This window comes from Lepidochelys kempii, chromosome 5, assembly GCF_965140265.1.
Source record: "Lepidochelys kempii isolate rLepKem1 chromosome 5, rLepKem1.hap2, whole genome shotgun sequence".
In the NCBI taxonomy this organism is placed as follows: Eukaryota; Metazoa; Chordata; order Testudines; family Cheloniidae; genus Lepidochelys; species Lepidochelys kempii.
The window spans coordinates 107,356,960-107,378,893 of record NC_133260.1 but is presented as its reverse complement, the minus strand read 5'-3'; the positions used below and the strand labels follow the sequence as shown (position 1 = coordinate 107,378,893).

The 21,934-nt window shown below is 38.6% G+C and overlaps 1 protein-coding gene across 40 annotated transcripts in view; it reads left to right on the top strand.

Moving 5' to 3' along the window:
* Positions 1–14,842: 14,842 nt before the first annotated feature.
* PTPRD (protein tyrosine phosphatase receptor type D) overlaps positions 14,843–21,934 on the top strand; it is a 1,705,510-nt gene continuing 1,698,418 nt past the window's right edge. For 9 of the 40 annotated variants that reach the window (XM_073345372.1, XM_073345371.1, XM_073345370.1 and 6 more), the window contains exons 1-2: positions 14,845–14,980; positions 15,168–15,276. The gene's annotated coding sequence lies outside the window, so the exon portion shown is untranslated. Of the gene's footprint in view, positions 14,981–15,167; positions 15,277–21,934 lie in introns of those variants that run through there. The other 31 variants (XR_012159111.1, XM_073345355.1, XM_073345353.1 and 28 more) reach the window with 10 other exon arrangements.

The window sequence follows — 21,934 nt, the reverse complement described above, 5'->3', positions numbered from 1 at the left end:
AGAAAATCTAAAGGCAACATAAATGGTCGTAGTGTTAACTCCCAATGGATGCTTTCCCTGTATGGTTTTGAACAGTGAAGTTCTGGAATGGATTGGATTTGAAAGGAGGTAGATATCTGGGAATGGTTTGATTTTATCTTTGGTTTAGAGAATGAACTCTAAATAAGGGAATTTGTTATCTCTTTATAAGGGCAGTCAAGTGATTAAAAAAATTATCTTGATTAATCGTGTGAATAATCGCGCTCTTAAACAATAAGAGAATACCATTTATTCAAATATTTTTGGATGTTTTCTGCATTTTCAAATATATTGATTTCAATTACAACACAGAATACAAAGTATACAGTGCTCAGTTTATATTTATTTTTGATTACATATATTTACATTGTAAAAAACAAAATAAATAGTATTTTTCAATTCACCTAATACCACTACTGTAGTGCAATTGCTTTATCATGAAAGTTGAACTTACAAATGTAGAATTATGTACAAAAATAACTGCATTCAAAAATAAAACAATGTAAAACTTTGGAGCCTATAAGTCCACTCAGTCCTACTTCTTGTTCAGCCAATCACTCAGACAAACTAGTTTGGTTACAGTTGCAGGAGATAATGGTGCCCACTTCTTGTTTACAATATCACCTGAAAGTGAGAACAGGTGTTCACATGGCACTGTTTTAGCTGGTGTCACAAGATATTTACGTGCCAGATGCACTAAAGATTCATATGTCCCTTCATGCTTCAACTACCATTCCAGAAGATATGTGTCCATGCTGATGATGGGTTCTGCTTGATAACGGTCCAAAGCAGAGTGTACTGACACATGTTCATTTTCATCATCTGAGTCAGATGCCACCAGCAGAAGGTTGATTTTCTTTTTTGGTGGTTTGGGTTCTGTAGTTTCTGCATTGTAGTGTTGCTCTTTTAAGACTTCTGAAACCATGCTCCACACCTCATCCCTCTCAGATTTTGGATGGCACTTCAGATTCTTAAACCTTGAGTCAAGTGCTGTAGCTATTCTTAGAAATCTGACATTGTACCTTCTTTGTGTTTTGTCAAATCTGCTGTGAAAATATTTTTAAAATGAACACGTGCTGGGTCATCATCCGAGACTGCGAAAACATGAAATATGTGGCAGAATGTGGGTATAACAGAACAGGAGACATGCAATTCTCCCTCAATGGGTTCAGTCCCAAATTTAATTAACACATTATTCTTTTAACTGGCACCGTCAGAATGGAAGCGTGTCCTCTGGAATGGTGGCCGAAGCATGCTAAACATTCGTATGCCCCTTCATATCTAGCAAGTAAATACCTTGCAACACTGACTACAAAAGTGCCTTGGAAAAGCCTGTTTTAACTTTCAGGTGTATCTGGTGTAACATTGTATCTCCTGTCAATTTGTTTTAGTGGTTGGCTGAACAAGAAGTAGGACTGAGTGGACTTGTAGGCTCTAAAGTTTTACATTGCTTTATTTTTGAGTGCAGTTATGTAATAAAAAAATCTACATTTTTTAGTTCCACTTTCACGATAAAGAGATTGCACTACATTACTTGTAGGAGGTGAATTCAAAAATACTATTTCTATCATTTTTACAGTGCAAATATTTGTAATAAAAATAATATGAAGTGAGCACTGGACACTTTGTCTTCTATGTTGTAATTGAAATCAATATATTTTAAAATGTAGAAAAACATGCAAAAATATTTAATTTCAATTGGTATTCTACTGTTTAACAGTGCGATTAATCACAATTAATTTTTTAAATCATGATTAATTTTTTTGAGTTGATCGCATGAGTTAACTGCAATTAATTGACAGTCTCTACTCTTTATGTTATAGAGCTTGAGTGACTTGAAAACACTTTGGATATAGTCTTGTTTGACGTTGTGAGAATTGAGTGATTACTGACATAATGTGTGACCTTAGGCAAATTCCATAGCTTCAGAGTTTTTGTTAAAGGGTATCAAGAATATCCAAGCTTACAATAATACATATTTTAAAAGCAAAACAAAACCCAAGAGTTTTGGAAGGGAGATAAAACATCATGCTTCAGGGTATAAGGCAAACTGTAGCTGATGGGGAGTGGAAGGGTGGTGGTGGGTTGTAGGAAAGCTTTCCTGTGTGCAGATTATTCCATAACTGCCTGGTGCAGATTTTCTTGTACCTTCCTCAAAAACATATGGTACTGGTCATTGCTAAAGACAGGACACTGAATGAAATGGACCACTGCTATGGTCTGGTATGGCTATTCTGGAGTTCCTATAGAAGTGCGAGTAAGATAGCTTGTCTCTTCTATAGTTTCACTCATTTTTCCATAATAGTAACTATCTGGTATATTTTTTTCTTGTGTGCATGTATATATGGTGCTTCCTGTTTAAATAAACATATACATTCATATTTTGCAGGTTCTAAGTTGGAATGTTGCTTGTAAATAGTTTATTTGATCTGCGCTCCAGATACATTCACATATATGAGAAAGGACATAGTGGAAACATTGGAGAAGTCCACTCTGCTTTCAAACATTATATAAAAGTGACAGCTACCCACAAACCCTCTACTTGCAGGAGAAATCAATGACACTTATTTTGTTTTCCTAGAGTGTTATATTGGGTTCAATGTCTCTATAGGATATAGCTGATAATTCACTTTTAAAACATAAGACTGTATATATTAATTTTACATGCATTAAAAGCATTTACATAGACGGAAGTATTTTTATTTTGTCGCAAATATTATTTCTTTCCTTTGAAATACTGTAGTAATTAAGTGGAATGTTTACATATTCTGTAAGTGCAGGTGAGTGATATCTGAGGTTATATTTTTTTCAGTTTGCTTGTGTTGGAACGCACAGATGTTATGGGCTTAATAGATTCATTGCCAGCCTCAGAAGATCATGGAGTCTTGGTTGGCCATACCAGGTGGGGATAATTCACATGGGGTTGTGCCAGGTATTCCTTTAGTTATCTGAGGAAATAAGAACCTGAGATGGAGGTTTCATTGGTGAGCTCATAATGGATCATTTATAAGAGAGTATCTTTTTGTTAAGATTAAATATATAGGCCACAGTGCACAGCTGCCAAAACCAATGGCTCCATGATCAGTGCTGCTCTCACCTACCCAATTGCATCAGGAGATGAGACAGATTTAAGACACAGCTTTCCAGGACTTTACAATGCTAGATTAAGATTCTGTAACATCAAAACATGTTTTGATTTTTGTTTTTAAAATGACATCAGCTAGGTAAAATTATTCCATTGTTTGTGCTTTACTGATTCTTTGTGAGCTGCAAGAGCCAGCCATTAAATATTTTAGAGATTTGGTCTCCTTTGAGCTGTTATTTTATTGTACTTCCCTCCTTTATGATATTGACTAAGGATGGGGCTTTTTATTTTAGTGCTTGGCATATTGGAGCATATGTTGTGAGACTGGGGAAGTTGAGCTGTGAAACTCAAGGCCTGATTCTGAGCTCATTTATACTGTAATAAATCTGGAGTAGCTCCACCAAAGGCAATGATAAATGAGTGTAAAAAAAGTGTAAAAGCTAGTGTAAATGAGATCAGAATCAGGTACTTATTTGGAAGAGTGAACTTTAGCTTTATCTCTGTTATTGCTTTGGAATTAGGATTTATAGCTGTTTACTCTGGTTCTTGCTCTCCTGTTTTTTTTTCCTTATCTATTTTTTAATCAAGTGGTCTGTGTGTGTGGGCGAGTTTTGTTGTATAATTAGAATTTTATGATTTTTTTTGTGCATCCCTCCACTGTATTGCCATCTGTATAGCAGTATTGAAATGCAAATATATAGTTCTTTCTAAAGTGATTTATCAAGATAAAATTTAAGTGGTGTAACCTGACAAGACAGTGAATGTGTTGTATTCAATAAGAAAATATAAATTTGTGATTGATAATTCTGAAGAGCGCTATTAGCTCAAATGATTACAGTAGCCCTGGATAGTCTATTATTACTATCAATTATTTGCATTACAGTAGCACGTAGGTGACCCATCGTGCTAGGCCCTGTATAAACACGTAGGACTTGTCTACATGAGGACATCCAGGAAATCTAATCCAAATCAAGGAAAGGTGTGAATTTGAAAGGGATTAGTTAAACTGCATTAAATCTCTGTGTGGATGCTGTTATTCAGAATTAAAGTAGCCTTAATTTGGTTAAATTTATTTCAAAGTGAAATTATCAAAAACAAGTCTTCCCATGGGATTAATTTTGGAATATTCCAATGAATATGGAGACTTTTGGATACTGTTCCAATTTGAAATCCAACAGTGAAAGTGCAAGAGCCTAATTCCAGGTTCTAATTTACTGAAGAAGTAATTTGAAATAATATGTTGCAAGCCATTCCTGTAACACTGGAAGTTTTGTTTATTGTTTTGCAATACATGAGTTGGAAAATAGATATTATATTAGCTTCTGTGGGTGTTTGGGGAGAGATGATCATTAGTATTTATTGTCAATAGTGTGTAACAGCAATGAAGTCAATAAGACATATTCATGACTCATTCACCATTTTCCTGAGAGAATATTCTAAAACCCAAATTTTTACATTTGGGGGAAATATCTCTGTATTTTCATGCTAATTTCTAATTCCACTTAATTTGGGATGTAACCACAAATATAGAAGCATTTTTTCCCCACATTTTCCTATTATATTATTTTTTGGAAAATAATCTAGAGCATCCATGATTTCCAAAACAGAAATCATACCTAAATGAGAAGGGGAGAGAGAGAGAGATTGCTGGAGAAGGTAAGGAAAGCTCTTACCCGCAGGAGGAAAATAATCTCTGATTACCTGGAACTCCTTTTTGATGTAATCTAGTCAGACTCTGTGGCATGTGTTATGCAGGCGGTCAGACTAAACAATAATAATGGTCTATTCTGGCTTTAAGATCAATGAATCTATAATTTAAAGAAATAAAAAAATGATTTTTTTATTTACTATATCTGGAATGTTCAACAAAATAATTCACAAATCTCAAATGATTTTTTGCTGACTTGGGATAACATTTAAGAGAAATTGAATAAGGAATTGGATTGCACTCAGACTATTCATTGGAAATTTAAATGTGTAGTTCTTTTAGAGAAGTAGGCTTCTCCATCTCTTGAAATTTCTAATGATAATTGATAAACATAAGTGGATATTTTTCTTTAGTGCTTTGAGGACATCTAACTGAATATGTGAAGTCTATGTCTCTGCCCTTAAGAGATTTCTTTCTTGGACAATATTGTTCCAGAAACAGTGTCACTCTGGATTTTGTTTTGATCATCTATAGGCTTTAGGGTTCCTTCACCATTACTATGTTTACCAATACAGGCATTGGACAGGCTCTTACTGTACAGCTGTGGGAAACTACCTCACTGCCATTGATGAAACAGCAGGTTGCTGGGAATATTGATAGTTCAGACCCTGACTATGCAATACTTTTCATCTCTCAGTACACAGGATGTCTCTGATTTTAGTCCCAGATTTCCTTCCTTTGCCCACAGACCTAGTGTTCCCTCACTGTTTGTTATTGCAACTTATTGACATCCCAAATGCTGAATCATTAAAACAGATTCATAGGGAAATGTTTTTATGTACAATAAATTAATACTACATCATTTAAAGATGCATACTGTTTTTCTTGTCTTCCTCGTTTTGGGCTCTTTCACACTGAGTGTCTCACAACTGTGCTTTAGAGAGACAAGGTGGGCAAGGTAATATCTTTTATTGAACCAACTTCTGTTGGTTAGAGCGAGGAGTTCAAGATACAAATAGCTTTTATTCAGGTGTGGGAAAGATTCTCTGAGGATGTTTCTACACAGCAAAGAAAAACCACGCTGTCCCATGCCAGATAATTCGGGCTCCCAGGGCTTAGGCTGTGGGGCTGTTTCATTGATGTGTATATGTCTGGGCTCAGGCTGGAGCCTGGCCTCTGGGACCTTCCCACCTCACAGGGTCCTAGGCCTGACCACCAGCCCGAGCCCAGACATCTACACAGCAATGAAACAGCCTCACAGCCTGAGCCCCCCGAGCTTGAATTGGTTGGCATGGGCCAGCTGCAGGTGTCTAGTTGCTGTGTAGACATACCCTGAGAATCACGGCTAAACAGGAGGTGGAACACTTATGTTTAGCATAAGTGTTAGCACATATTCTAAGGGACCATTCAATGTGCAGTGGCCCTTTAACACCTCTACAGTCGTAGGAAAGAAAGTGGGGGGTTGTGGGTTACAAATTGTTGTAATAAGCCATAAATCCAATGTTTTTATTAAGACCATGATTTTTAGTGTCTAGCAGAGTTGTGAATTTAAGCTCCCAGGCTCGTCTTTTGAAAGTGCTGTGCAGGTTTCCTTTGAGGATGAGGACCGACAGACCAAATATAGAGTGATCATTTTGTGAACAGTGTTCAGACACAGGTGATAGGGTGTTTTCGTCTCTTATTGTTTTCCTGTGTAAGTTCATTTGAGAGTGTAGTGATTGTCTGGCTTCACACATATCATTGTTATTGGGTCATTTAGTGCAGTGAATGAGGTACTCCACATGTTGTGATAGGCATGTATAGGATCCATGGATCTTGAAAGGTGTACTGTGCTTTGTCATATTCAAGTATATGGATTGTATAGGCCAAGTCCTTATAAGTAGCTATAGCTACAGTCCCAGATGCACAGAAAATGTGAGAGGCCTCCTCTCCATACTTAACCTTGCACAGTATCATGAGCATTAGGGTTGTCATCACCTGCTGTCTCTCATGGGTACCTTATGCAGGAAGGTGAGAGAAAATGGGAGAAGCTGTGAATGCTAAGAACATTAAGAAATTTACAGATTGAGAGCAAGCAGTTTTATTGAGAATGAATGCAATAGCAATTTGCTGAAAAAGACCAAGATGATTTGATCTGGATCCAGGAACCAACTTTTCTAAATTATCTGGTAGATTCATAATGGAAGCAATTTCATTAGCAGGGAAATTGTCACTTAGGTTTCTAGGAATTTGGGGTAATAAATAAAGGCCTGATGCAGTGAGGTGCTTGAACACTTCCTGCCAGATGCTGTGTCCATAAATCCCATTTACATCAATGAAAGCTGAAGGTGCTTCACAGTTTGCAGGATTGACCCTAAGATTAACAAGAACTACCTATACGCTCTGGTTTACTGCAAATGGATGGATCTGAGTGGCTGTGGCTGCACTGTGCTGTCTATCTGTCATAGGTATTTCTATAGCTCCTACTAATATAGTACCCAAGACCCCAATCCTGCAATGAGCTTTGTGCAGATGGAAACCTGAGACCACACGGAATCCCATAGAAGTCAGTGGGGCTCTGCATGAGCACAGGTGTCTGCCCACATGGAGCTCATTGCGAGATTGGGGGTCAGGAAGGAGACTTACGTCTAGATGTCCATAAAAGACTTCATAGGGGACTCTGATTTTTACCTATTCCAGCTTTTAGAAAAACTCTGCTTGTTTTCTTTGCTTTTGTTTGTATACATTTTTCATGATGGGAAAGCTTTAGCGAATAAATGGGCCTTTTAGCATGCTCTAAAATCATTCAGATTTTGGTTCAATCTGATTTCCTCTGGAAGCTCATTCCACAGATGAAGCCCCTACACAGAGATAGCTTTATCTCCTGCTTTCATGAGCTATGGTCTTGTTCTTTGATGAATTTTGCTGGTGTTCTGAAGAATTATATAGAAGTTTTCCAGAGAATTTTGCAGAGCATGTAGTGGAAATTTCAGTGTAAGCAGACTACTCTTCAGGTTCAGGTAGTGATTTTATACTGTGTGCATTTGGTACCTGAAGTACGTGACAATTGAACTACAGTAATATCCTGTCTACAAATAATAACGTATTTTGTACTAAAGGCTGTAATGCAGGATAGATCATAATGAACAATTCTGCCTCCAATTAGGGTTTCAGGATGTATAACAGAAATATCAAAATTAGGAAAAATCTTGGTTTAAATGGACTATTAATGCCTAATTGGACTTTACAAAAAGGTTGGACTTTAGAATGGATTATTCTTTCCACAGGAATTGAATTATGTGGAATAAGTATTCCTAAATTTCACCCATTACAGTAAAGGTTTTTCTCAGAGGAAAAGAACAGCAGTTTATCGATATAAAATGTTTTCGCCCCAACTTTTATAGTCTCTCTCCACTTAATTTGTATTTTAATACAGTAATTCATTTTTAAATTTCAGAGGAGAGGTGTTGTTTTAAATTGGACCAGCATGGAAAAATAATGGAATTTTATATAAGTATAATACAGCTTCTTGACTCTGACTTCATGGACAAATTAAAGTGGCACTGATTAAAGGGAAAGTAAGTGGAGGGAAAGTTCATGTAGTATTAAGACATTGTTCAACATGAAAGAAGTCAATTGATACTTTGTTTGTTTCCCAATTAAAAATAACATGTCTGACATCTACCCAACCAGTGTCATAACTAAAGAGTTTTGTATTTTGGGAATGCAGATTATAATAACAGATGAATGAAAAGAGCTTGTGATTTTTGACTCATCATAAGGTATATTGTTCTGTCTGCCTCTAGGAGTTTTGCTATCAATCTCCTTTTTTTCGTGCAAAGTAGCACTTAGTTCTCTCTCTCAATTTCACTTTCTTTTAGTCCAAGACTGTAAAACACATGCTCCAGGCATATTTTGCGAGAATTAGAGAAACAGTCTTCAAGGTGAGAACATTGTTTTTTCTACCATTCCAGAAATCTTATTAACCAAAAGAATTCCTCCATTGCCCCCAGTGTATAAAAAAGACAGCTGAAATAGCAGTAGGTGGATTACTGTAGCAGTTGTTATAATACTGTTACCAAGTCCTCTTCTGGAGGAGAGATATAAGATTTCTTGTTTAGGGCCCAATTCTGTTCCCAATTAATTAAATGGTAACACTCTTGTTTTTAATAGAAGCACGAGTGACACTTGATTGCTTTGGCCAGATTCTGATACATTTACTCCATGACAGGCCCTGATCCTGTGAAGATTTACATGCATGCTTAACTTTACGTACTATGAGTAATCTCACTGAAGTCAATGGGACTTCTCACAGTATGTAGGAACAACCATACTGGATCAGGCCTGAGGTTCCCCTAGTCCATCTAAGTATCCTGCAGTAGGCAGATGAGTTATAATCAGCCCTTCAGAGAGACAAGATAGGTGAAGTAATATATTTTATTGGGCCAACTTTGTTGGTGAAAGAGACAAGCTTTTGAGCTACACAGAGCTCTGCTTCAGGCGTGGGAAAGCTACTAAGAGTATCACAGCTAAATACAAGGTTGAAGAGATTGCTAACCTACTTATGCTAAACTCATATTCCAAGGGACCATTGAAAGGGAAGTGGCCCATTAACACCTCTGCAGTCAGGACAAAAAAGTGGGGGTTTGTGAGTTACAAATTGTAATAAGTCATGAATCCAGTGTCTTTATTAAGACTGTGATTTTTAGTGTCCAGCAAAGTTATGAATTTAAGTTCCCAGGCTTGTCTTTTGAAAATATTGTGCAGGTTTCCTTTGAGGATGAAGACTGATACGTCAGATATAGAGTGATCATTTTGTGAACAGTGTTCACCCACAGGTGACAGGGTGTTTTAGTCTCTTATTGTTTTCCTGTGTAAATTCATTTGAGAGTGTAGTGATTGGTTTCACCCACACAGTTGTTATTAGGTCATTTAGTGCAGTGGGTGAGGTATGCAACATGTTGTGATAGGCATGTATAGAACCCATGGATCTTGAAAGGTGTGTTTTGGAGGGTGTTGATCATTGTAGCAGTGTAAATATATCTGTAGGTTTTGCATCTCTTGAATAATGTATTTTTTTCTGGCAGTGTCTGGTGCCACTTCGAGTTGGTATTTACTGGTCCATGGGGAGCTTGCTTCCGATGATGAGCTTGGAGATTGACACAACTACAACACCACTGCATAATCAGTCTTTCACATTCATTCTCATCCTGAAGTAGTTTGAGGTTAGCTATAGCCCTGAAACAAGAGGGTTAGTATCCCTTCCAAAAAACTTTTAAGTTAAAATTAAGCACATGCATAAGTCTTGGCAGAACTGACACCATATTCAATGGAATTATACTAAAATCCTGTCATCTGTTATTCCTTGTTTTCTTATTGAGATAGGTAAGGGACAACATTTACTTAAATTCACATGTAGGTGTCTAAATACAGATTTTGTTGGCTAAATTTAGGCACTCAACTTTAAATGCTTTGATCTATGCTCCATAATTTAAAATCAAGATTTCTAGTTGATGTTATTAACAAGAGATGCAATTCTTTTTTGCAGCACCAGAGTATAATGTGCAAAAGGTCAAGAGTAATTTAAAAAAATAGTGGCACATGGGCAAAAAAACCTCAAAAAACATTCTTCCTGCGGAAGACCTGAAGCCATTTTGCTACTTGATCAAAAGGGAAAAGGAAACAAAGAACATCTTCTTCAACCTTTTTATTTGGACTATCATTTTTTTTCTTTTATAATTTTCCTTAACAAAATAATTACCAGTTAAGTGTTACAGTACTATTAGTACATGAGAATAATACCTGGCCCCATATCAATGAAGGAGATCTAATTGTGTGTCATTCTTTTACATAACATATGCTGCTAAAATCACAAATGTACTTTTTTATGTAAATGTGCCATTTTTTTTATTGGTACAAATCTGTAGTAGGTCCTGATTCTACAATCCTCTTTCAGTCACTGACTTTAGTGGGAGTAATGTAGAATCACTAAAAGTTAGAGATGGTGAAGACCTATTAGATCACAAAGCCCATCTCTTTGCAAATGCAGGATTGTTTGGGAGATATTTGTCACAAAAAGTACTGGGCCCAGGAATGAAGTTATTTGTAAACGAAAGATAAGTGCACAGAGATCTACCTGTAAAGGTAAAATAAGCCGCTATTTTGCATCCTGCATGTTATTTTGCAGCTCCTCCAGTTCTTTCTCATATGCATCAACTTCATACCCACTATTTATAAAATGTCCAACCTCAGCCATCCTTTTCAAAGGTGCATACATCAAAAGAAAATGAGTCAGAGTAAGTCCAAAAAGAAGTGCTTTTGGCAAATGAGATTACCAATTTACTACTCTAATTTATAAAGATATGGGTGCACAAATCACCCTTACTACAAAAGGAGCACCGTGTGAGGTACCTTAGGTGTGTATAGGTGAAATGGGTTCCTTGAGGGTGAATTTATTTTATTTTAGAGACTGGTGACATGATATGGCAAGCACTATAATTTGGAGCTTTCTTTTTTTTTGTATTTTTTTGTATTTTTTAAATAAATCTTTTCTGATTTTGAAATTCTTCCTCATAACTTTCTCACTTGCTTCAGCTTTTCAGACAGTGTTTCCCATACATTCCCTCCCCTCTCACCTTTTTGACACTTTCTAATTGTGAATTCATCCAAGCTTTTACTAGTGTAGTAAATCACAGTGTAATATTCTTGGGGCAGAATAGTTGCTGCATTTCCCCCCAGCTGAGGCTGCATTTCAGTGATGGTGGAAGTAATACCTGCTAAAATGCCCCGAACTTTGAACTTGTGAAGGATGCTATATAGCAATATATTATCAACGGTACAATGCATGCTCTCACAAAGAGACTTTCAATGAAACCAAGAAAAAACATATTAAGTTGGGAAATAAGCCATATTAAACCACTTGATGTTAAAGAAATAGTATTTATTTCCCATGAATGCATGTCTGTTATGGTATAACAATCCATCATTAAATATTCTACAGTATTTACCCTTGTATATTGCATTAAACACATCATCTGCAATTTTATTAGTTTCATGTTTACTTATCATTGACTACATTACTTGCAAGTGACCCACTAAAAGTAAAAAAAAAACATGCATATGATGAAAGAAAAGGAGTACTTGTGGTACTTTAGAGACTAACAAATTTATTAGAGCATAAGCTTTCCTGAGCTACAGCTCACTTCATTGGATGCATAGGTAGCTCAGAAAAGCTTATGCTCTAATAGATTTGTTAGTCTCTAAGGTGCCATAAGTACTCCTTTTCTTTTAGGGATACAGACTAACAGGGCTGCTCCTCTGAAACATGCATGATGATGATATTTTTCTACTCCTTTATTAGTTCTGGGCAACCTGTCCAAATAAAGATATATTTCTTTAGTATATATAATTTTAGTTGCCCCTGCTTCATTGCAGGAAAAACAATGAGATTTTCTCTGTGTTGTTTTCCCCCTCAAACACGAAGTCTGCATAGTTCAGATAGGAGTCAAATTAAGGCGTAAAGAAACTGCATCTGCTACATAATTAAACATGTTTGATCAGAACTACGTGCAAAAAGTGCCTTTGTCTATCCCATAAGATTACAGGGGCAGACGTTTAGCTGGTGTCAGTTATCATAGCTCCATTATCTGCAGCTGCACTATGACCGTTTTCACCAGCTGAGGATCTGCCCTGTATTGTTCACAAGGCTGGCACTCCTACCCCGTGTGGGGGTGTTTATGTTAAGTGAATGCACATTGACTGTCCTGGGAATTTGGGAATGAAGGATTGTGCCCTAAATTGCTGCCTTATTGTGAAATTGAGAAGTCCAGATCCCATCTGCCTGAGTACCGCTGAGAGATTGCTGCTGACAAACTGTCCACATGTTAAATAAAGAAGTCCAGTCTACTTTAGATGCTATGTTAGCCCACAATGGTTCACTATTTTCCTGTGTTCACCACTACAGCTAGGATAAGTCCCACTGTTTTGAAAACTGAGCAGCATTTAATTGTATGCATGCTTGTCGTAGGTGACATGGGTGAACGGTGCAACTGGCGAACCCCTACCTGCGGAGTGAGAATCAGATTCCTTTGGCAGAAGCTCCTCTAGCTGGGTTACGTATTTCTATGGTATTCGACATGTGCTGTGCCATTTGTTTGGGGGTGAACTTAGTCCATGTCTCTTTGCCGAAGGAGTTGGTTTTAGGTGTTTGTAGCAGGTGATCAGAAGCAAGAACTGAACAGATAAGTGGTGGGAAATGAGTGATGAAATGAAATCAGCTTTAATCAAACATCCCGTATCGCACTTGCTTTTAAAAATTCAATAGGAGGTAGCTGACTCACTCAGTAAAATTGCATTTTAAATACAGATTACTTTTATTTTACGTTCGTCTTTTTCTTTGTTACTGTCTTTAGTAAACTATTTAGGAAGGTCAGTTGTCTTTTTTAGTGCAGGATATTTCCCTGACATGAGGAACGAACCAGCATTTCCAAATCCTTTTGGGAAACGTGTAATTGAAGTGTTGCTGAAAGGACCTGGCCGTTCTCTTTTGAAAATGCTTCAGAATTAAAGAAGAAAACAATTTCCCTGCCCGCTGGATTTATTCTTACAAGTGGAATTGGAAGCCGTCTGGCAATCACCCCCGAATATTGCTTTAGTGAAGGGAGGATTTTCAGACTCCACTCAGTGCTGGGAGATACTTTGAGGGCAAAGTAAAAGCCCCCCCTGGGAGCAGCGCTCTGCTGCTGCCGCTGCTCAGATGCCACAGCATTAGGCGACGAAGAAAAGAGATGAGTTTGGAGCTGATGTACACGCCGGAGCAGCAGTAAAAAGAGATAAGATATCGACACGCTCAGCTGCCTCTTGTTAAAAGCTTCCTGCGGGTTGGCAGAATGAAATCTTTATTTAAAATACACAAACTATCGTCAGGGGAGGCACGGCAAACACTAAAAGGGCCAAATGCTTTGCTTAACCCATCAGGGTAAACAAAAGAGGAGGAGAAGCGAGCAGATTGGCTTGGGGGGGGGGGGCCCTGCCTAGAACACAGCCCCGGCACCGACCCAGTGATGCGCTGTATCCACTAGCTCTGAACAGAGAGACTTTCTTTGATGATGATGATAGCTGCTTGGGAGGGAAAGGGGCTTTATTAATAGCCAGGGCACAAGCTGTGCTTACACTTCGGCGTGAGCGATAGGCAAAGGTGCCTAACCGCCCTGTCCACAGCGGCGATCTCCTAAGTGGTGGTATTATCCTCTGCTCATTGCTAGCCGCTGGCTTGTGAAGGTGCATTATTTTGATGCATTATTAATTGTTTTCCCGTGGAGAGCAAAGCTGGGAGAGGCTTATTATTATTAATAGCAGGCAGATCGGCTGCTCCTTTTGCACGAGTGCAACGGGAAGAAAGGAAGGAAAGAGGGAGGGTCGGGAAAGCAGCCGGTGGCAGCAGCTCGCCCTTCGCCCGCACGCTGTGGGGTGGGCACCGGGCGCAGCCCACGCGACAAGCATTACAAAAAAAAAAAAAAAACCCACTCAAATCGCCTGGTAGAAAGTTAAGCGGGTCAAGCAGCTTGTTCCCCTCCCACCCCCCGCTTTGCCTCCGTGACCCCGAGCGGGCAGCGCTCCTCTCCCTCGGCCCCCCGCACCCAGGGCGGAGGCTGCCCCGGACCAGGCCCGGCAGCGCAGGGAGCGGGCGGTGCAGCCCGTGAGCAGGGCGGCCGGGCCGGGCCGGGCCGGGCTCACCTCGCTGGCGGGGCGAGGCGCCAGCTGCCTCCTCCCAGCGGGGGGGGGTTGCTCTCCGCAAGGCACCACCCCAGCTGCGGGCAGAGCGAGAGGGCAAGTAAAGTTGCAGCGGCGGCGTCAGCGGCCCCACCCCGCGCCCTCTTCCCCGGTGGGCTTTGGCCGGAGCCGGGGAGAGCGCCGTGCACGGCCGCGGCCAGCCATCAAGTGGCTCGTTAAGGAAATGCAGGTGAGCGCGTGTGGGGCTGGGGCTGCTCTTGGTGGGGATGCGCCTGTGAGAGAGAGAGAGAGAGAGAGAGCGCGCGAGTGAGTGTGTGTGCGCGCGCGCGCGCTGGGGGGAGATGCGGCCGCTGCCTCGCACACAGCCGGCAGCAAGAGCGGGCGCGTGTGTGTGTCACTTTGACAGCAGCGCTGACTCCTCTCGTGCTCTCGCTGCATCTTCCCGCTGTGGCCACCAAGGAGCGTCTCACTTTCACCCCTGCCCGTCTCTCTGCCAGCCTCAGCGGAGAGAGTTGCAGGTATTTCTCTTCCCCCCACCCCCCCACCCCACCCCCAAAAACAATTTTTTCCAGGCGCGCTTGATCCTGGGTTTTATGTATGCGCTATAGCGCCGTGGTGCGAGCCTTTCTTCTGAAAACAGGACTAACCCGTCAGCCCACCCAAACAAACCCGCTTGATGTGGCATGTGCTTCTCTTTCCTTGCAGCGCGCCCTGGGCCCGTGTGGAATAGAGACACTGTTCTTCATCTGACTGGCAGGAGAGGAAAGCGAAGACCCCTCGAGGTTTTCCAAAGAGGTCCGGGCTGGCTGCTTTAGTGAGTAAATTCTTGTGTGTATAGGGTTTGTGAGGGATGGAGGGGTGTGTGTGTCTTCTTTTCATTTTAAAATGTGTCCTTTTCTGTTCTGCTAACCAGCTCTGGTCAGGTCTACGAGGAAACTTTGACTCCTGTAACTTAAACTGTTCCCAATGGGAAGAGTGGTTTGCTGAGCTTATAACAAACAAACAAAAATCTAAGAAAGAAAAGAAAATTGAAGGTGAGCATTTGAATTAGAGGAGTTATGGGTTCGAATAGTGTTGTATATTACACCGCATTTAGGGACCTGTATGTCTATATAAAATATAAACCAAGAGATGCTTCTAGTAGGGATGGAGAGGGTTTTGAAGGGAAAGGTGACACTAGGTGTCAGATCATTCTACCATAAAATAACATGTGGTGTAGTTACTAAGGATGCTTTTGGCTGCCATTAATTGGCTTTTTAAAAAACATTATTTTTAGTCCAAATCTCCAACGTTATTAGATTTTTAGTACAATTTTTTTTTCTGATGGAGATGGCAACCCTAGGAAACACTTTTAATTTCCCAGCTTTGATTTTTCCAGGACATGACTTAAAGTATTGGAGTATTAAAGTATCCATTTCTTGGATTTGTGAAAAAGGTAGGGGTGGGGGGAAGAAATAGGGTAAACCCAATTTGGAAGGGGAGAATACTATTGTGCTTTGGTGGCTGAGTTGTGCTACTGACAGAAGAATGTACAAAGCTCTCTCAGAGATATGGCAGGAAGTGGCAGGTTTAAGGCGTCTTTAACATTGAAGTCTTTGCATAAAGAAACTTTTGCAAGAATTATTCCCCTTGGGACAGGCATACCCATACTCAGCATTTGCTGCATTTCTGGTCGGTCTCTCTCTCTCTCTGTGTATGTGTATATATAAAAGCTTACTACTAATTTTTATTTTATTTTACTGGTATTACTAATATCAGTAGTTGAGGGTTAACTGCTTCCTAGGTGGGGGGGGGGGGAAATGAATGTGGGCAATGAAAACCTAATAGCTAGTGTTTTATAATATCTAAATAAAACCTCTGTGTCATATCAGTAGAAATACAGTTGACTCAGTTTGTATTGAATGTATTAGAAGGAATCAATAACATTTCAGCATTTTTTCTTTATTATTGCCAAATGGACTTTGATTTGAATTCTTCTTGTATTGTTATGCAGAGTAGGCACAGTATGGATCCCAATTTGGATACAATTTACCTGTTTCTTGACAAATTAAATTCCACACTTCACAGTATAAATTAAAAATACAGTACAATTAGTGTAGTGTAAATAGAACCATCAAAAGTTAATCTGCTGCGGATATTGCTTTCAGTTTTCTGATTCTCAGAATGCATTTATGTCTCATGTAATTTTCAAAGTTACAAGAAACTAATCAACTTATAGTTGAACATTCATTTTTGATAAACAACCCAGGATGATTTTATATTCTATCTTAATGTGAAAGTTTCTCCTAAATATCTGTGGCAGCTAATGGTTACTTTCAAACGTGAAAGTTGTTGTTGCAAAATCAAATGTTTTTATCTGTACCATTATCAAACTAGAATATATTGTAACAACTAGGCCAATTAGATAAGATTGATTTAAGATATTAACATAAAAGCAGTCTGTAAGACCTAACATGTACAGTAGTAGAATAAAATTCACAATTGCACATAAATCCAAAGGAAAGAATAATTACAAAGCATAGGCTACAAATTCACAGCATAGTTAGCGATTGGTGACTTAATACTGCATCACAATATTCTTTGTGTTTGATGGCAGCTTTTATGGCAGCAAAATGTTGTTTTATGAACTTGTGAACTTGAAATAACAAAAATGGTAATATGTATCTGATGGCATAGTAAGGCATTCTGTGTAATTGCGTCATGAACACAAATTTAACATTCAATATTACTTTCCTAATAATGGGTCACATTTTGACACTGTTCATTGCTGGGATATTCTCTGTGTGGAAAACATTAGAAGAATGTATCTAGCTAATTTGCATGTGGATAGAAGTTTTTGAGACTATGTGGATAGAAGTTTATTAGGTTAGACTCATTGGTGTGGTAAGTGATCCCCAGATATGCAACATGTGATACTGAATGCATAATATATGGTCTGTCTTTTCCCCAAAAGTATTTTAATATATTTCCCAAGTATTTAATTACATATGCAATTGGGATTGGGTTTAATGACAGCATAATTATGACTTTAATAATTTGGAACATACTTTTTGCTCAATTTTTGACATATAAATACATAGAAATCTAGAATTTCTGATGGGAATACCTAACTATCTAAATGAAAAAGTGGCTTGACACACATTTCACGCTTGCTGTAATTTTGACTTAATACAATGGAAAATGACCTGAGTCAAAGGCCCTGCAATTGAAGCTTATATATATATCATGTCTGATTGTGTGTGCGTACGAATGTATCTTGATAATGTCAAATCAGGGCAGGCTAGTTCAAAGGAAACAAAGGAGATTTGAAAAATCTCTGTTGCCTTCAATGCTACAGAAATAGTTACATCTTAAAGTTGATAGCATAAAGTTGCTGCTGTCAGCGGTAATGCGTTTTACTATGCAACTGTTCTTGTTATTCAGATCAGATAATGGCCCGGTGAAATATATAAGCAGTCTGCTGGGAATGAATGATTAATTCCTCTAACGTGTGCTTACTGTAGGAATTCTTACTAATAAAGAACTGTGTACCTGTATTTGCTTACAGTTACAGTTGGTGAAGGCAAATATTCTCTGTTTCATTGCTATTATCATGTAGTGTACAAGTCTGCTGTATAAGTGTGAATATCATTTAACACAGTAATTTGACTTCATTCATAAAACTGCTTAAGGACAATTATGACATGCACTATTGTTGCATTTGGATTTATTGAATAAACTGACAGTAAACAGACTGTTGCTTGAGTGCAAAAACGTAATAAGAGATCACAGTTATACTTGAAAGTAGCTGGCATAAATAAACATAAAATTAAACAATACCCAGCTGTTTCTTCTGTTTGTTTTATATGTCTTGTTTATTTTATTTAATTATTTTGCCAGTCCTAACTTATGAATATACTTGTTTTCTATACAAGTTCAAAGTACTATAATAAGTTGGAAAAACTAAGACTGCATTGGCTGAAACAGAGAGCAGACCAGGTTAGGATTTTAGGTATAACTACTGAAGATGATTTCTAGTACTATGTTTATGGTGAAAACAGGTTAGCAGATGAAGTTGTGCTTAGTGCAAGCTTAGTTGGTTTAGTCCCATTTTGTTGAAAACAACAAAATAACTTGTGCAAATAAACTCAGCAAAAAATATAAAATTCATAATCACATTCATGTAGCTGGTGCATAAATCGGGGCTTGATTCTAATTCCCTTTGTCTTGTTGAGCAGGGCCTTACTTGTCAAATAGTTCCACTGATTTCAGTGCAACTACGTATGGAGTAAGAAACAGCTTGATGAGAGTAAGGCTAGCAAAAATCTGGCTTTCAAAGAGCAACTAATAATTCATAGAAAAACATTACATGGAAAAATATTTTCTGTATTCTTCTTTTTACAATCAGTGTTTTTTGGACATTCAGATGAAAACAAGATCTTTGTTTATTAAAAGTTTATTTGTACTTTTTTTTACTTTTCACCCAGAGGTCTGACAATACAGTTGTCTTGCTGCCAAAAACTGCTCTGAAGTCAACAGAATTTTGCCAGAGTAATAACAGCAGGGTTAGGATAATAGAGTCCAAGATTATTGACATCTGTGGCATTAAATAAGTAATAAATCTTGTCCATAATCTTTAGGACATCATAATTAATTGCTATAGAAAATGCTGTAGTGTCACATACATTGCTTTTAAAATCAAGTAGCAAATAAGCACCAGGAATTCTTAAACAAAAGATTCAATGTTCATGTTAATGCCCTTAATTACAAAGACCAGGAGAAGAGAAACAGACACACAAAAATTGTACATAAACAGGCATATAAAGAGAGGCTTGCAAAGTTTTTGGTGGTGTCACCTGCTTGCTAAGCATCAGTAGATCTGCTGTGCTTGACCTCAGTGGCTTCACTACAACATTTTAATGTAAAAAAAACTAAGAGGAAGGTTAGTGACAACTGAGAATATTAGTGGGATTGTTACTTTTACTGTCAACAAGCCAAATCTGAATGATATATCTATTTTCATATGCTATCAGTAGCTGCAGAAAGAGGTTTTATATATATAGAATATCATAGACGTAGAACATATCCTATTCAGTCAATTATAGGATTATAGGAATTTGTTATATGTAAAGTACAGATTTTACGCTATATATTTCTGTACTGCCAAATTGTTTTCTTGCTTCTAAAGGCTGGGTCCTACTGTCCATACTTTGAAGTCAAGTGGAATTTAAATCTGTGAGAGTTTTAAATGATTAAGGACAGCAGTTTCTGGCCCATAAAATCAACTTTTCAATGTTTCTGTCAAAACTAAATGTTAAATTTATCAAAATGTATTATTTACAGACACTTGACTAATTTATTATTCAACATATAATACAGCCTGAGTGCAGATGTGTCCTGATAACCAAAATGGACTATTTAAAGTAGTTTAAAAGCTTGTTACTCTGTATGTACTCTGTAGTGGGTTGAACTTTAAAATTAAGGTTTTAAAAATATATTTGGCAAAAGATTTCTTAATGTGCATGTCTGCAGTATGAGCAAGACTCAGAGTAGTTTGCTGATTTTTCATAAGGAAGATGTGTGGAATTTGTTCCATCTGTGTGCAGCATGAGCTTATATATATATTGAAAAGAAAAATATAGATTGCAGATCCAATTGCTTGATGTCTGTTTGGGCTGGGGCTGGGGAAAATCCTCTGCATGATAGTAAGTCCAGACCCTACACTCTATCCTGAATGTGAAAAAGAATTGAGACACTGGCTTTGAAAGGGCTTTGAAAGCAGAGCAGGATGCATGCTTCTCCTGCATAGGTGCCTTCTGCATTAGTCCTAGATCTGGGTGATAAGAGCAGAGAAAATGTATATGGGGTCTGTCAAGAAATCGCACTTTATCAGTGTTATTGCTGTCTTTTTATTTGGAGATGGATTGCTTGCCCATAATTTAAGTTACATTTTTTCCCAGTGTTGGAATGTTAAATTTTTAATTGTGCCATCTAACCCGAAATAAAAATGGAGATGTGATTTTCTTTTTGTGTGTGTGTGATAAATGTCAGTTCAACAAGACTAGTTGTTGAGCTGGACTGCCTAGTCTGTAGCCACAGGGGACTCCAGGTCAAAGGGGTAATTGTGCCCACCAATGGTTCTAATGACTATTAAAGCTATATGAGTAAGGCACATATAAACAATTTTAGAGCCCCTTGTGAAGCCTTCAGATTGGTGAACCTTTTTATAGGTGACAAAACAATTGGTATATGCTCCAACCAAGGTTCCTTGATGACAGCTGATTGGAAGTACTGTGTAGACCAACCAGTTCTTTGAGAGCTGTAATACCTTTAGATCATTGCAGCATCAGTAACTGCAGAAGAACAATTACATCTGGTCCAGTCTGGAAGTAAAGTGACTGCTGGTTTCTCAAACAGTTGTTTAACAGCCACTGTGGGAATGTGACAGGCCGAGTTACTTTGTCTGGACCTTCATGTATTCCATCTCCTCCACTCTTAACGTGCCCCTTTCCCTGCTGTGCACGATGTAGCTGTTAAAGCCTGAGCAGTGGGATGAGCAAGGCCTGCACTATGCACAGTACAATGTGTGAAATACCTGTCCCATAGTGTAACCTGTTTGCTCACCGCTACAGGAGTGGCCTGCTTCTGGAGTTGCAGTAGCAGACTTACACAGCTCAGCTGGATCAGGTACTTTGTACTAATTGGAGGTATAAGACCCATGCAAAAATCCCTTCTTGCACTTGCATGGTGATGCTCTGTGCATTTGGGGAGCATGGTGGGGGATAGCTACCTTATGTGGTACCCTCCTATTGGAAAACCAAAGGAAAATTCCTATAGGAAGGACTGCTGACACTGTCCTACAAGATTCTTCTCTGCACTTAAAGGAAGGGGATAAGGTGCAGGGACAGGCAAGGAGTCATTGGTAATACAGCTTCTCCAGGAAAGGGTGCAGGTGTCACAAGAAGAGCACAGGTAGGTTAAGCACGTGTTGGGATGACCTGCCTCTCTATATTGCAACCCTGAGATTGCTGCACTTCTAGCCAACTCCATAGACCTATAAAGCCAGGCCCTCTCTGAGCAGGGACCCTGAAAGTGATGATGAATCTCAAGTAACCTGCCCCCCTTTTGCAGCTATTAGGCAAGGATAGTAGAGGCCACTGATTTTCTTTGCATAGAATAAGGATGAGTATTCTAGTCTCCATGCAGTAAAAATAGCAAACCAGGACCACAGAATTTCTTATTAGGTGGCTGACTACTTTGTGGACAAAGTAATGTCAAGGGAAGCCATTACAAATGCTACTAGGGAGCTTGGCATTTGAGTCCTGTGAAAATTGTCTGAGGAAAGGGCTAGTAGAAGAGAAATGGTTGAAATAAAATAAATAAAACACACTATCAAACTATTATTTTTGTTTTGTGAAAAAGACTGTTGAAGTGACACACACATTCTGATTGAAAGAGAAAAATGTCCTCCTTTAAAAAAAAAAAAACCCAAC